General features: G+C 35.6%; 1 protein-coding gene across 7 annotated transcripts in view; it reads right to left on the minus strand.

Annotated features, from left to right (window-relative positions):
- PBX3 (PBX homeobox 3) overlaps window positions 1–15,973 on the minus strand; it is a 226,743-nt gene that overhangs the window by 56,690 nt on the left and 154,080 nt on the right. The gene's annotated exons all lie outside the window — the stretch shown is intronic.

A 15,973-nucleotide genomic window follows, 5' to 3' on the forward strand; every position in this document is an offset into this window, starting at 1 on the left:
TCAATGTCTTCTCATTAGATCCTTGGAAAAAGGTAACCCTAGCTTCTCAGAATATTCTAACACCCAATCTTCCCAGGTTTAGATGATTTAAGCAAAAATGGGAAGGGGGTAAAATTTTCAAGATTTTTGACAAAGAAAAAAATAATTCCAAGGATACAAAACAAACCCATCAAAAGGCAGTTATTCTGTTTCTCCATACTGTTGGAAGAACAGAATTTAAAATTCCCATAATATATTCACAAGCTATATCCAAAAGTTAGAAAATAAATAGGATTAGATTGGCTTTTCCATCATGTAATTTCAGGGAGAGAAGAGAAATATATACATTATGAAGTAATTAGCTATGCTTTAAAAATATATATTATTAAATGAATCTGTTAAGCAATGACCAGCAAACTATAAAACCAGGACACTAAATACAGGATTAAAACTATACCATCAACATGGCAATGCAGTGCTGGGCATGGTAGTCTCAATCTAATTTTGCTTTTAAATCAAGAACTTCCTAAGTGATGCCCAGTCAGCAACCTCATCTGAGTATTATAGATCACAGCTGACAATTCATAGGTTTAATCAGGTCACATAGGCTTTCTGCCAAGACGTTTTCAACAACACAGAAGACAGAAGTTTTAAAATAATTATCACAGCATAAAAAGCACTGGAGTCATGACAGCTCAAAATCAGCATTTTCATTAATGTGTAACATAATCTAAAATATCCCAGCCCAATTAACCTCTGTAAATCTGTTTAAAAGCAGGATCCCCACACTAGTTACAAGGCATCTTGGGGAAGGAGGGGACGGAAGTTGGCATCTTGCATGTCTGCATTTGGATTCTGTCTTTTGCGTCTGTGCCTGTTGTTGTTTATCCACAGTGGTGCACACTCTGTGTCTAGTGTAACTTACATGACAGTAACATCTATAAGCTGCCAAGTACTCAACTGAACACCAGCTCTGCAATTTTATATGCTAACCTAAAACCACCATCAATTCTCTTTAAGAACAGATTTCATTCCTAGATGCCCTGAATTATACCCACAGCATGACAGAGCTCTTGGTTGTCTTAACTCAAACGCACAACTTTAATTTCCTCCCTCAAAACACTTTAAAGCTGTCACTTTCATTTAAAAATATACTTCAGAATAATTTCAACTGGGTAATAAAACTAACTCACAATAATTTAAAATTATATCTGTTGCCTGTTCTGAGGTAAATAAATAAGGGTTGAAAACTACAATATACTAAGACAATAAATTCATTTAGGGAACCAAAAAGTTAGATAATTCTCTTAAATAAGATAAAAATCAGTATCAGCACATTGCTGATAATTAAAAATAGACAAACAGGTATTTGCTGTTTCTTCTAGATCTAAGAGAAACTGCTAAATATTGGCTACATTAGTATTTCTGATTTAGCATCTCTGATTTTCTTCCCTTCACTTTGTTATATGTTAAAGTAACATATAACATAATTTTAGGCCAAAATTCTTATAGTTCCACATACCAAGTGTTTTGTGCATTTGGCATGAAGTAAGGACTCACTGAGCAACCTCGTATTTTGGGCTCTGTTTCATTTTTGTACCATTTGTTTGGGAGTTCCTTAAGTTTCTCCTTTTTAAATTAAATTTTTGCTCAACTATTTGTTATTTCCTTTTTATATTTATAGCTACTGATGTTTCTCCTGGATATGTGGATCTTAATCTACCTTTAAGGTTCTTCTTCTTCCAGGTTTCTAGTTTCCCCTTGTAGTTATACACCATGGATATTGGTGAGGCTCTTTAATAGTAAATCAACATACATACCCCAAGCTATTACACTTTCCTGAACAGTGTAGCAAACAAGAGAAGATGCTCAACGACTAATACACAAGGAAATAGACTATATGGGAGATTGTAGAAGGAAATCTGTCAGGAAGAAATGCAAAGGACAGAAAGTAATCACCTATGTATGGCACCTATATATACATACCCAATATGTATGTAAAACAACCATACCAATAGGAAGCAACCCTTAAACTCAGTAACAGTGGACACATATAAAAATAAGTATGTACTTTCAGCTAGCATAACATTCTCCCCTTGCAATGAATAATAACTCTTCTAAAATCATAAGTAAATCAACACAAAGTTCATACTCCTTTGGATCAAAAGTACTAGAGCACTTCACAGTATGGCAATATTGAGGCTATTTATCAACACTGAAATCATTTTTGTAACTATAGTTGGAAAAGTGAATGGATTTTTTTCTCTATTAATCAAAGCCATGATTACAAATTTTTAAATAGCAATAATACACAGTTTCCAAAATTATTTTTAATTTGAATATTTCCATTTATTTTCTTACTTTATGTTCAAATTACTATTTTATTCCTCATCCTACCTCTCTGTTACTTAGCTTACCAACCTGCCAAAGTCACACCTTCTGATATGATGGCTTCCAATCATAACATCCATTCCTCTACACACCTATAAACATCTAATGAATCTAAATTTGCAAGAGCCAGATGAATCAAACACTGTGATGATCAAAAGATCTTGATATCTTCACAGTGAAACTTGGGAAAACAATAATTTAAAAATCGATTCGTGTTGTCTTTAATCCAAAACATACCCAGGGACAGTGGTTTTCAGAGGTTTATAAAGTTTTACATCTGGACTCCTTGGTTATCATAGCATTATAAAGTTAAAACAACAACCCCATTTGGAATCTACTTAGAACCATAACATTCATTTCAGTATTTCTAAGATTTAGACAAATCATACAAAGTAAAACATTGTTTAACAATGAACTTGGCTTTGTTATAAGCCCATGGTTTTTGCATATCTTTCAGCAAATCCTAATTAGCTGTCTTTCAACATGCTGTGCACCTGCCCCACAGATAATGGGAGAGAGCATCTGCATAGACGACTGCATTTGGAGGGCAATAAATAAATTACGGGTCAAAATTATTACAAAGCTTTCTCCAAATAAACGCATACCCTTCACAACACTAAGCTGCAGATGTGAGAAGTACCTAAAGCCCACTCAAACGGTATGATTACCGGGCTGTTTGAGTTTAATAATCTGACTGTAATTCAGGCATTTTCAACAGCTCATTAAGGGTTCATTAATATATAGGCGAGCTTTTGAATTATAAATAAGCAGATTAGAAATCAGCGGTGGCTGGATTGTACAGTAGTAGCCTCTCTAACAGAACAACACTGTAACACAATGAAGGCTTGACCTAAAAGAATGAGGTACAAACACAGGGCGCTAACTAAGCTTCGTGGCTCCGTCATTTCAAGGACCAAGCCTACTAGACCATAACTAACCTCTGTTCACCCAGGACTGAAGAATAGCTTCAGACCACGGCTACTTCAAATGTGTTCTACACATGCTCGTGAATTAGGCATAACTAAGATCTAACTTGACAATATTTCCACAAAGAAGACACACACTATCCATAGTAATGATAAAATTATCAGATCATTTTTATTTTGTGAAGAGTATATTTTTCAGACTTGCTGAGAAACAACAATCTATTATGGAAACTTGAGTTGTTTGATTATTGCCCCCCCCAATGAGCATATTGTAAAAGTAGATCCCAAATTATTCATAAGCTTAGGCCCATGAAATCTGTATAATTTTGTTCTCAGATGGACTTGGTTCTTGATTCATTCAACTACTACACCACAGTCTTAGCTCAGAGGAAAATGTTTTAGCAAGAGTATTGTGTAAAACAAAGCCAGATCAGATATTTTTAGCAGGCCCTGAGTTCTCAATTGCTTTGAAACCAATGACAATTTAAAAGTAAGAAGCAGGATTGTGGTCTGAAGTTACAAAGATGATTAAAGAAAATACCAACTTTATTTTCTGTTTCTGTTTAAAATGCTTTCTTCATTTTAGAATCAAGCTAGCCACACTGTGAGAAACATAACCTAAATTGCACATAAAGAAGAGAGATTAATATAGACATGTTGCCACTTTTCTTCCCAAACATAAAAAGGTAAAATAATTTTCCACCTGAAATTCTTAAGTAAGAAGCAGTTTAAGTATGAAACAGAAGACCTGGAAATGAAATGAAGGTCACAAGCCCTGAAGTTATAAGATCTCATTTGAAACAATTACTTTGTGGTTGTGAAAACTGAAATATAATTTGGAAACAAAGTAAAGAAAGATACTGAAAAAAATCCCTCAAGGTGCCATTATCTAAACTAGATGCAGTATGGGGGTGAGGAGGAAGGTCAGAGCTCTCAGACAAAAAGCAGGTGGACTAGAGATAGGGCTAAGTAGTAGCCAAGCCCAAGTCCAGGGAAGGCAGACCCTTGTATGAGGTCTGACTAGCTAAGAGACATCAACATTAACAACAAAAAAGCTTACGGAATTGTATCAGCACCTCCTAAAGAACGATCTGGAATAACATTTGCACCTGAATTTCACACTCTCCTTCTTAGGTCTAAGAATGAAACTTGTAATGAAAGGGAAGGTATTTTGTAGATATCAATAGATGCAACTATAAAGACAACTAATTTTTAAGACATTATGAGGAAGTCACAGATGATCTAGTCGTCTATCACAACCCACAGCCCCACGCCCGTCCCACTCCAGCTCCAAGTCTCCGTTGAAGCCAATGTTAGTGTCTAATCCACTGAATATGGCAGTCATATTGCAAGCTAATGTCACTTTCACTCCTACTTAAGGTGACTGTGTGGTGTGTGCACGTTTTTCATGTCAGGTATATTAAATATAACACGGCAATGCACTGCACATTTCCACGCCAACCTAGTTGTCACTTTCGCTTGACTCATTCTCTGTTGAGGAAAAATGCAGCACTGGGAATTTACAAGGCTTTTCAGTTAAATGGACATAAATCACAGGTTTCATTCAAACCGAATAATCACTGGCCATAAAGAGCTACTTGTCTCTTACCATATATTACAGTGAAGTTCCTGTGAGCAATAATGCAGCCATTCATGGCAAAGAAAAACAGAGCGAGACATTAAGAACTGACATGTAATCCTGTTAGGGCCCTGACGTGGAGAGTGTGGCTGACATTTTTATCATATATGTCCATTTCTATTTGGAAAATCAGAGGAATAAAAATGATTACTTCACTGCCCAAATCTGCCTTCCTAAAACAGCCCACTGAGATTTGTTTACATGTTGGGGAACTGCTTACTAGAAATTCATAAATCTAAGATTTTGAAGCATTTCCCCTGATGGTTAAATTGAAGATATGACTAGAAAGATTCCCCATAATGCTTCTCCACACCTCCATTTCCTTCACTTTCAACACATAAACTGTCAATCCATCGCTTTATTTCATTTCACCTTCATTATAAAGCTGTTGGCAGAATGCCTGCTTCTAACATACAGCACTGATAACTTTTCTCCAAGCACTTGCTGCAAAGCCATCTCACTCAAGAAAGCAGGCAACTAATGACCTTTATTAGAGGGTCGACGGAAAGCCGCTAGATGCTATAATGACATTATTAGTATCTTGGTCTGTACAGGTACTAGACTCCTGGGCAGAACCTAGCTGTTCTTTTCCACACACATAATTTAAATGAGAAGAGTGAAACCATTTAAAGGTATTTCCTCAATCACCAGTGTTTTTCTGTACCAGTATGATTCCCAAGGCTATGACTCTGGCATTTCTGCAGCCTGCCAGCAATGCAAATGGTAATATAGAGATCACTTATGGATCAATTCTTCTCCCTGGCTATACCAGCGATCCCTACCGCATCACAAACTCAGACTAATTAGTTTGCCAGAAATAGAGGAATATTTCACACAAAAGAGTTAAGCCTGAAAAAAATATAATTCAAGCTAAACCTTTTGCTATTTGGGGCCATCAAAAATATTGATCAATTGATCATACTTACACATTTACCCAGGAGCTGACAAAACTACAATACAATTCATTCATTTGAAAAAAATTATTATGCTCCTTACTATTGTAGGAAGGTGTGTTCAATTCTGTGGGAAAGGACTTTTTAAAAATCCTTCGTTTTCATTATATTTTCTCTTTACCCTTCAAGTCTATTTTAACCAACTGTTTACATAAAAATCTGAAACTACTGTTGGCTGGCAAAGGCAAATTTTGAAGACTTCCCACTTGCCAATTAGATTTTGCCTCAAGAGACAAGAAAAAGGAGTGAGGCTTGTCACTGTGAAAGTGAAGAGCAGCCAAGATGAAGGAGCAGATGGACTGTGCAATAAAAATGCAGAAAGAAGAGTTACATTTTTAAGGCACTTTTTTGTTAAATGGAGCTGCATCTTGTTGGAGCGCTTGATATATAAGCACTGTCAGCTACAGAAGAAGAGAACAGGGCTAGGGCAAGATATGAAGTATGCTGTGCTTGCATGAGACAGTGAGAAAAGATAAAAAAAAAAAACAGGCCATGTTTCTCACGCGTATTAGCACAAAGGGTTACCTGTGTGCTGTTCTTAAAGAAAATTATTACAAGTCGTGGAAAAAAGGAAACGGCCATTTTCTTTTTATCTAAAGGGATAGATGTTCAAACAAAATGCTCTACTGAGGAGATGCTCAGGATTGGTAAATATGACAGGTAAATTTGAAAGGGAAAAAACCCCAGCACTGTACAAAGGAAAAGCAATGAGTTTCAGGACCTAAGTGGAGGAAAAGAATTATAATAACACTGGCTTTAATACCTATAGGTCTTTATGCCTAGCTATTCTATGCAGTTACCGGTGATCTAACCATCTAACGAGCCAATGATCTTTTCAAATTTACCATATGCCTGGGGTCTCCTCACTAGAAAACGTTAGGGGCTGACATTTGGACTTCCATAGAAATCAATTAGTCCTCTTCTGTTACATGTTTTCCCAAGACTTTCCAGTGTTTGTCACACAAACTTTTACTGCAATCCTTCCTTATCCCACATTCCTACATTCTGTTCCCTCACTTTTTTTCCCCTAAAGAATGCGATCGCCATGGCACTTTCATTTCCTGTCTTGTCAGTTAAGATCACTGCCATGCTGTGAATGGGATAACATTACACCATGGCGCCTGCTCCCTCTAACACGGAGGGCATCATGTGTGTTGCACCACACAGCTGCTTCCTCCCTTACTCTATTTTCTGGAAGACCGAATCTTCCAGACTTTGATAAGTTCCTCCCACACCCATTTCACACACAATCAAAATGTTCCTGCCGAGAAGCAAATGTTTTCCGACCTTTTGTTGCTTACGTAAGTGCCTTTAACTTTTTATTTTACGGTTGTTAATGTCATCATCCAAAAAACACTGTTAGTACTTGGGTATCATGCTGATGCTCAGACTAAAAACTTCTCTATATTCAAATTTCAGTATGTATTAAGCACATACTACATTGCAATACTACATACTACAAACCAAACTTCAAAGAGGGTAAGTGACTTGCTCAAGATCATATGGTTAGTAAATGTGAAAACAATTATTCCAATACAGGATTGTCTTCCTCTAAGTCCAGGGTCCCATTATTCCTCAAATATCTAGAGAAGTAAGTTATAACACTGAATTTTAAGTTCACTATGCAACTACAGTACAAATAAGCTGCACTACTGGGAGGATACGGGCTTTCCTGGTGGCTCAGCAGTAAAGAATCCACCTGCAAGGCAGGAGACATGGATTCAATCCTTGGCTCAGGAAGATTCCCTGGAGGAGAGCATGGCAACCCACTCCAGTACTCTTGCCTGGAGAATCCCCACGGGCAGAGGAGCCTGGTGGGCTACAGTCCATAGGGTTGCAAAGAGTCAGACACGATTGAAGAGACTTAGCATGTACGCACGCACTGGAGAATATACTAAACTGGAGAATATGAAGTCGGAATAGCCTGAATTCAAATTCTAATTTGGTGGCTTATTAGCCATGAGATTGTAGGCGAGTCCTCCTCACTCTCTATAAATAGAGACACCACCATCTCAAAGAAACATTGTGAAGTTTAAATGTCATAAAATATGTAAAATGCCTAAAACAGTACTTGGCATATAATCATTACTTTAAAAAATAATAGTGCTATTCACTTTAAATTGTAGAGACTGAAAACTGTTTTATTAAAATACTACATTTCCCAAGGTCAGAGAACTAGTTGCAGAATCCCTTAGTATTATCTGTGAAAATGAAAATGAAACATTATCAAGAGCTTGCTATGGATAGAAAAACTACAGAAGTTTTGCAGTCTTAAAATGTAAATGGAAACAAATCTGTCCTACAATTAAAACTTCTATCTGATTCCTGACAATGCTTATTACATGGTCAAATCTGATTGGGCTGGTTTCTTTCTTTCTATTTATTAAAATTTCTTTGCCATAGATAGTGCTGCCAATTATTTTTGTAACATATTTTAATGATATGTAGTATTATTGCTTTTCCTTTCTCAGTGTTTATGACCTAAGTGTCTATTTTCTTCTTTTGTTCTTTCATGGTACTTTTATTTTCGTATCACTTCCAGCAGTAGAACAGCACTTTGATATATGCTCATGATGAAACACTCATGATAGCTGCTCATTATTAGTGGTCTCTGACCACATGCTTCAAAGAAGCTCAGAAATCTAGAGAATGGCCAAGTGCAGAAGACCAGGCAGAAAGTAAACAGTGGGTTTTTTTTTTTTTTTTTTGGTTCTGAAATAAGGACTGTTTTCTTCCTGCAAATGTACTCATTATCATGTTATAAATGGCTACACAATGTTTTGTTAAAATTAGACCAAAGCTATGTATCTTCTCAATTAGTATTTCGGAAATCTTTGATCGACTATTTCACAGATCAAATGTGCGGTATTTTTTTATAAAATCAATACATATAATCCACATATGATACAAAAATTTTGGTCCCATGGGGGACAAAAGTGGTACCATTTCAGAAAAATGGTCCTTTTTTCATTCATTATTTTTTTCAAATGAAAATAGTAGACCCCTGTTGAATTTAAAAATACATAGTACACTGAGTTGTGTACTTTAAGGTGATCAGTAAATGTCATTCACATATACCTCATGGCAGTAAGAATCCTGCCTCTATCAGATAATTAATCTCATGCTTATCTTTGTATTCATTTCCTTTGCCTCTGCTGCAGCCATCTTTTTTCCCTTTTCTCTAAAATGTTCAAGAGTGAATATATAAATTACAGTCAGTTGACTTCATTATGAATAGCAAATATTCACTGGTTCCCTTTTTTCCTTCACAGAAAAGAATGTCCACTTTATTGTTTTTGTAATACCAAATTATCCTGATGTACTGGCACTGCTCAAAATAGCATGCTAGTAAATACGGCACGGGGGTCACTGACATTCTCAGTACATTCCAATATAACAGCACAGCATAAAGTTTTATCTGTATTATTATAAAGGACACAGACTCAGTTTTATTGAAAGGGCTTTGGGAAGCATGGCATGATTATAGGAAACATGAATTTAACTACGCTTTCCACATGATTTTACTTTTAAGTGTGCTAGCTCTTTAATATAAACACAGCATCTAATTAATGACTGAAGATGGCTTCTATATTTTCACATAATATTCAGCTGCTTGCATCTCTCTTTAGGAGTTTACATTTGCTATAAGTGCTGTAGATGCTTCAGTCAACGGTGGACTTCGAAAAGGATATTTGTGCTTCTCATGGTCGTATCACATCCATCACTCTATTCCATTAAAAACCATGTAAGTGTCTGAAAAGCACGACCACCCACATGGCATGCAGAGGACAATGGCAGAGAAGCTTGAGAACATCTTCCAGGCAGCAAATCACACAAACAAGACCTCTATGTTAATAATGCATTCATTTACTTATAAATAATGAAAAAGGAACATTCTTAAACATGAATTACCCCAAAAAGTGGCTGGCTTGGCTAATAAAACAAAACTTTATAGTGCAAATTTATTGATAATTTTCTCATAAACCATCTATTTACTAGTGACCTATAAATAAAAGCTTAGCTTTTAAAAAAATCTATCTATATATCATTAACTCTTTAAGCAAATAACCTATAACAAAGATACCCAGATATTCTCCAAAAACACTTGACTTCCCAAAGCATATTCTAGATTTTGAAACTATAGCGATTTAATCCCCCTCTAACAAGAAATTAATGTGAATCAAATTCACTACAAAGACATATCAAAATTAAGGTAGTCTGAAAATTACAGCAATTAAATGCAGCATTGCTCATTAGAACAATTAAAAACATTTCCCCTCTGGAGATTAAATTTTTTTTTTCCAGTTTAGGGGTATTGGGGGCATAAAGAATGAGATGGAGCACACACAAACGGGCATATAAACAATTAATTAGGAAAGCCAATTTAAGGAGAATGAGCATTAAGATCCTTTTGAAAACCACCATATCATAATTACAATCAGTTTCTCCCCCAGTTGCTTAGGGGGCAATGTGTAAACGTACATTTCCCCCCATTGCCTACTTATGAAAAAAAAATATTCATTATTCAACCCTCTTTTCTGAAGAGGAAATATGTATGCATTAATATAAATATGATTACAGATTTTTATTAACAGCATACCAATTTCAAAATTGCCTAAAGAAACCTGATTTTGAATTGGGTGTTTTAGGTGGTAAACCATGGAAATGTCAACTTTGATTTGAGCTAACAAAAAGGAATTTAGAGGATGGATAAGCTCCAGGACCTTTGAATTAAATGAAAGACCAGAACACTCCACAGAATGTCTGCAATAACAGTCTCTACAGAAAATTATGAGGAACTACATAAATCCACCCTCTTCCTCTTCACACAGGCTCATTAAAGCTGTACTGACTCTCTGGGCAGCTATAATTCTGCTGACTGATACCCTGGAATCACCCTGTCAATACCCAGTGGTGTGCTGCCTCTCCAACTATCTCTGCCCCTAATATTCCTCTCTTTGATGGGATTTGCTGACCTTTAATCTGATGCTAGTTTACTCTCATCACTGAAGTGTAAGTCAGAGAGCAATAAAACGGCAACCTCACTGATTCAAAAGGGAGAGCTAAAGCCTGCTAACTGTGAATCTAACCTTTCGTAATGGCTCGCTCTTAAAGGAGGAAGCATGAAGTGGAAGGCAGCTAAAACAAACAACGTGTAATTCTGAGCACAAGATTTATTAGAATCCCTTTTGCATGGGTATTACAAGAGGACATCAGGGCTGTAAACAAGAGAGACACAAATATTTGCAAGGGAGACCAAAGTCCTGGTCAGAATACCCTTCTATGCCAATACAAATCTCGACAAGAGCTGTGCTATAGGAAATCAAACAAGGTTAGAGGAACGGAAAAAAACCTGGGATAACTCCAGGTGGATGTGAACAACGCTAGAGTAATAAAATCATCATTAAAAATAAGATGTTTTTCTGTGATGAGGTATGAGACTATAATGACTGAAAACTAAAAACTCACATTCATAATGGGTCCTGAGGAATACAAAGAGCTTGTGAAAATTAAATGCTTCCAAATAATTTTCAGTATAGTTTTAAAGGTAGGTTAGTGGAGAACAGAGGAGCCAGGCATGCTTCAGTCCATGGGGTCGCAAAGAGTTGGACACAACTTAGCAACTGAACAGCAGCAACAAATAAGACCTCACATTTGTTGAGTGCTTCCTATGCATCAGGGCAGGCTCAAAGTGGTTTACTTGTATTAACTCATTTAATCATCTTAACAATCCCAAGAAGTAAGGACTATTATTATGCCCACTTTTATTATCATGAAACTGAGGCCATGCTCATGGTCACACAACTAGGCAGTGAAAGAGCCAGGATTTGACCCTGGATAGTCTAGTTTACAGCCTGAATTCTCACCACTTTTTGTACATATTATGTTAACACGTACGTTAACATAACGTAAAGATAGAGTAACTGCCTAAAAGGAACATCCATCTTTACTTTTGTACTTTTAAGAGTTGGTTCTGGATCATTTAAAAAGTATCCTCACTAAACGACTCTCACTTCATTTGTGAGTTATCAAATGTGGTTTGTTTAATATTAGACAAATTATTTTGAAGAGATAAAAAATTAATAATTTTTATGGATAACATAAATTATATTTCTATAATTTTATTATATTTCTCCAAGTTAGTCTCTTAAAGATTATCATCAAGTATATTTTCTATAAATGTTGACAATTAGGAAGAAGTGAGCAACTATTAATTTAAAAGTAGAAATAATGAAGTTTGAATATTTGACATTGTCAAGCTGTACTCCTGCAAAAACCAAATGTATTATTCCATGTTTTCAAACAGCAGGTAATTCTGGGCTCTTTAAAATAATTTGAAAGTGGCATTCATTTTTTAATAATCTCCTGAGGTTTCAACTATTTGGCCAACAAGTTTGAAGGGCCATAGAGGGAATCACAAGTATATATAGATCAGTTTAATATCAACTAGTGGTGCTAACCGAACAAGGCCCTCGTTCACCTGCCTGCACAAAGACTGAGTGTCTTCCATTACAAATTAATCTGGTAAACAAAAAAAAAGAATGATCTTTCAGGTTGCAAAACACATGAATCTATATAAAATATACACTAAATGCCAGAGCGTAAACAAAGCGGAAGTTATTGCATAACAAATCTCTTCCAATCCTCTTGGGGAAAACAGAGTCTGACAGTATTAGGTTCTAACAGGTGCAGATAGCAGAAGAATTACTTATTCATTCTACCAGAAAGAAAAGAGATAATAAAAAGCATAATTTAATTTATAATTTATGTTTACAAGTGTTATTTTTAAGAGTTACAGTCTGCGTTGCAGATTACTTGGTCTGGTTCAAGTTGACACGTTGCATCATAGAACAAGCCTGAAGGGTCTTCACAACATGTACAGTAATTAACACGTCATTAACACATTAACTAACACACATTCAACATCATCAATGTTAATAGCATAATAATTAACTTATTATACATAGCACCCCTGGCACTTTTCAAAATAAATTTGGAAATGCATACTTTCAAATATTTTAAAAGGTAGCTATTCATACTGAAGCATTTTTCATCAATAAGCATTTTTACCATTGTATATGTGTGCTGTGTGTGTACTTTTAAAATGAGGCATATTTAGTTACACTAGAAATTAAATCTCTATCTGATTCAAGCTGTACTGGTACAAAAATACAAAGAACAAAGACAAGCCTTACTCTGTGAAAGAACTAGTAATACATTAAAAATTTAATACTTGGCAGGTCAAATCTGGATACTCTCTGGTGAAGACAACCAATATTAATGAATCAGACTACAGAGTCATTGTCTGGGATCCCAAAGGAAACAATAATGCGAATACAACAAATTCTTCTTAGAAGAGAAAATCCTGCAAAACTACTTAACAGAATATCATTGGTCAATGCTCTGATTATACATATGTTAAACCTTATATAATGTTTTTGAATATGCATGCAAGCTTGATCCAGTTTTAACTAAAATTTTACTCTGATTTTATTTTTCAGTTTAGGTCTTCGCAGTGAACATCTTTGTATAAACATGTGCCTCACCATTAACCTCTCTCCACATAAGAAATATTAATTTATTTTTAAAAATACAAGTTCTGTTTTATTTCCACAATAGATTTAAAAGCTACAAATAAAGAAGTTTCTTCAAAAAATAGAAGATTTGGGTTTCTCTAACAATGAAGATGACACAATTAAAAGAAGGGCAAAGAAAAGACAACATCAGATGTCACGGCTCAAACAAGGATCCTGTCAGATCAGGTAGCCACTTTTCACAATTGGTCTGGAGAACTCTGAGTAGTAAATTGGTAACAAGAAAAGAGTGTGAAAGGATGAAATAAACAAAATAAACACATCAGAGGCAGTCTACCAGGTGAACTTGAGTTAAGTATTGCCCAGTTATGATTTTTAAAATTTTGAAACCATTATTGGAAGCGAGACCCCCTAGAAAACGTAACTAACTGGTTAGTTGGCTCAACTAACTACAGGGGTGCCACTATGTACCAGATGTCTAGTCTTTTCCTTTATACTGTTTCATTCATTCATGCTTTCACTCAACAAACTTCTACTAACTACCCGTTATATGTGCAGCACTGTGCTAAAACTTCTATAGCTGTTCAGCAGAAATTATTGATCACAACTAACTTCAGATTCCACTAAGAAATAGCTATTTCAGAAATGCAATTTTGAAGTACAATCGCTAAATTTTAAATCAATTATCATATGTTATCTACTAAATTTTGTTGTACAAAGTATCTATAGTCACTTAGTGTAAACAGCACATCAATTTGAGATCAGAGACCTAGTGAAAATATTAGTGACCAAACAAGGTGGTAAGTTAAATTTCCTTCCAGTTTTAAAATTCTACAATTCTATAATACCGACTCTGCCTGCAAAAAAAACTAAGAAAAATACATAAGCTTTAAAAATATTTTAAGCCATCTTTTAGAAAAGATTTAAGGACTCTCAGCTGGTATCTACTAACTGCTCTCTTAATATCTGGTTAGAGAAAGAATAAATTCTAATTTAATCCTCGAATGGTACAAAGTATCTCCCTAATTTAGTTCTTGGCCTACGGGAAGGACCTGAAAATAAAACACTTTACTTTTAAGCTTCTACCTTTTCAGGAATTAACATTTTTAAAAGATAAGTTATCTGATAAAATACACTCCACATTCTGCATATTGCTTAGGAGCTGTGTCTCTTTTTAAAAAGTATCAAGTCATATTTGGGGCACTAGTATTATGACATTAAAACACAAATACACTTGAGTGTACATAACTAGGATAAGACTCATTTGTTTTTACTACATCACTATTTGTTTGCGTGTGAATTTACCTGCATGTAAAGGCTACACTGTGGGGTCTTCTACACCACATACAATTATACTGGGGTCACCTGGGTTACATAAAAAAGCCTGAAGTTTTAAACTGTTATTAGAATATTGCGGCCTGATTTTAACAATACAACAGTGCTTCTAATGATCTTAAAGGTAATTCACTATTCAGACCCCAAGCAAAAGATGCAAATGCACCACTGAAAGCTCCTTATTAAATACCCACAGGCTACATCTCTGTACAATAAGTGGTCCAGGTCTTTTTAGAACATACTAATTAGATGAACAGAGAATCGGAAAAATGCAAAACCAGGTCATGCAGCAAAAATGGTGAAGTGTTAAAAAAAAAGGGGGGGAGAGGTAGAGATGAGAAAAACAACAAATAACTCCATCCCACCATGATTAAAAAATTATCTACAATAAGGAGGCAAAATAAATCATGTCAGGCCACTACTGGACTCACTGAGATTAGGTTGGATACTACTGTTAAAGTTAAGTTTTAAGTTTATTGTCAGGGATATGCTTAACTGATGATGCAATGCTATGAATAATACATTAAGCAAAAGCCCAATGTAAAATTAAATTTGCCTTGGGTTATCTCCTGTTACTAGAGACACTCAGAATTATTCTGGTTTATAAATGAAAGCTAGTATCAAGAAAATACTTTTGGGGGGCTTTACTCTTTAACAGTTACACATACAAAGCTGCCAAACCAATACCACCACAGTTTTACAGAAGACAATGCCCTCAGTTATTAATGACTTCTAGACAAGCACATATATGAATACATTTAATATAAAAATATTACCTTTATTTAAGATGTATTAAAATTCAAATAATTTATCTTCATATGAAGTGTTTGGGAAAGTTACCTTTTTAAAAATCTCATTGCTCTAATCCTAACTTTGTACAACTGCAAAGTGGAGAGTCTAGTACTACATTCTGGCAGTGAGGCAATAAGATGGTCACCAGGTGACCAAAAAGCAAGACACTGCCAAAGGTATTTTAAAGCTCTGATTTGTGTTTTCCTCTCCTCAGATGGTAAAGAATATTCCCGCAAGGCTGGTGACCAGGGTTCAATTCCGGGGTCAGGAAAACCCCCTGGAGAAGGAAATGGCACCCTAGTTCAATATTCTTGCCTGGAAAATCCCATGGACAGAGGAGCCTGGCATCCATGGGGTTGCAAAGAGTCGGACGCGACTGAGCGACTAACGGCCAGGCAGCCCATCTCCATGCACCCTCTGGTG

Source organism: Giraffa tippelskirchi, chromosome 4 (assembly GCF_054371585.1).
Source record: "Giraffa tippelskirchi isolate mGirTip1 chromosome 4, T2T-mGirTip1v1.2.pri, whole genome shotgun sequence".
NCBI classification, from domain to species: domain Eukaryota; kingdom Metazoa; phylum Chordata; class Mammalia; order Artiodactyla; family Giraffidae; genus Giraffa; species Giraffa tippelskirchi.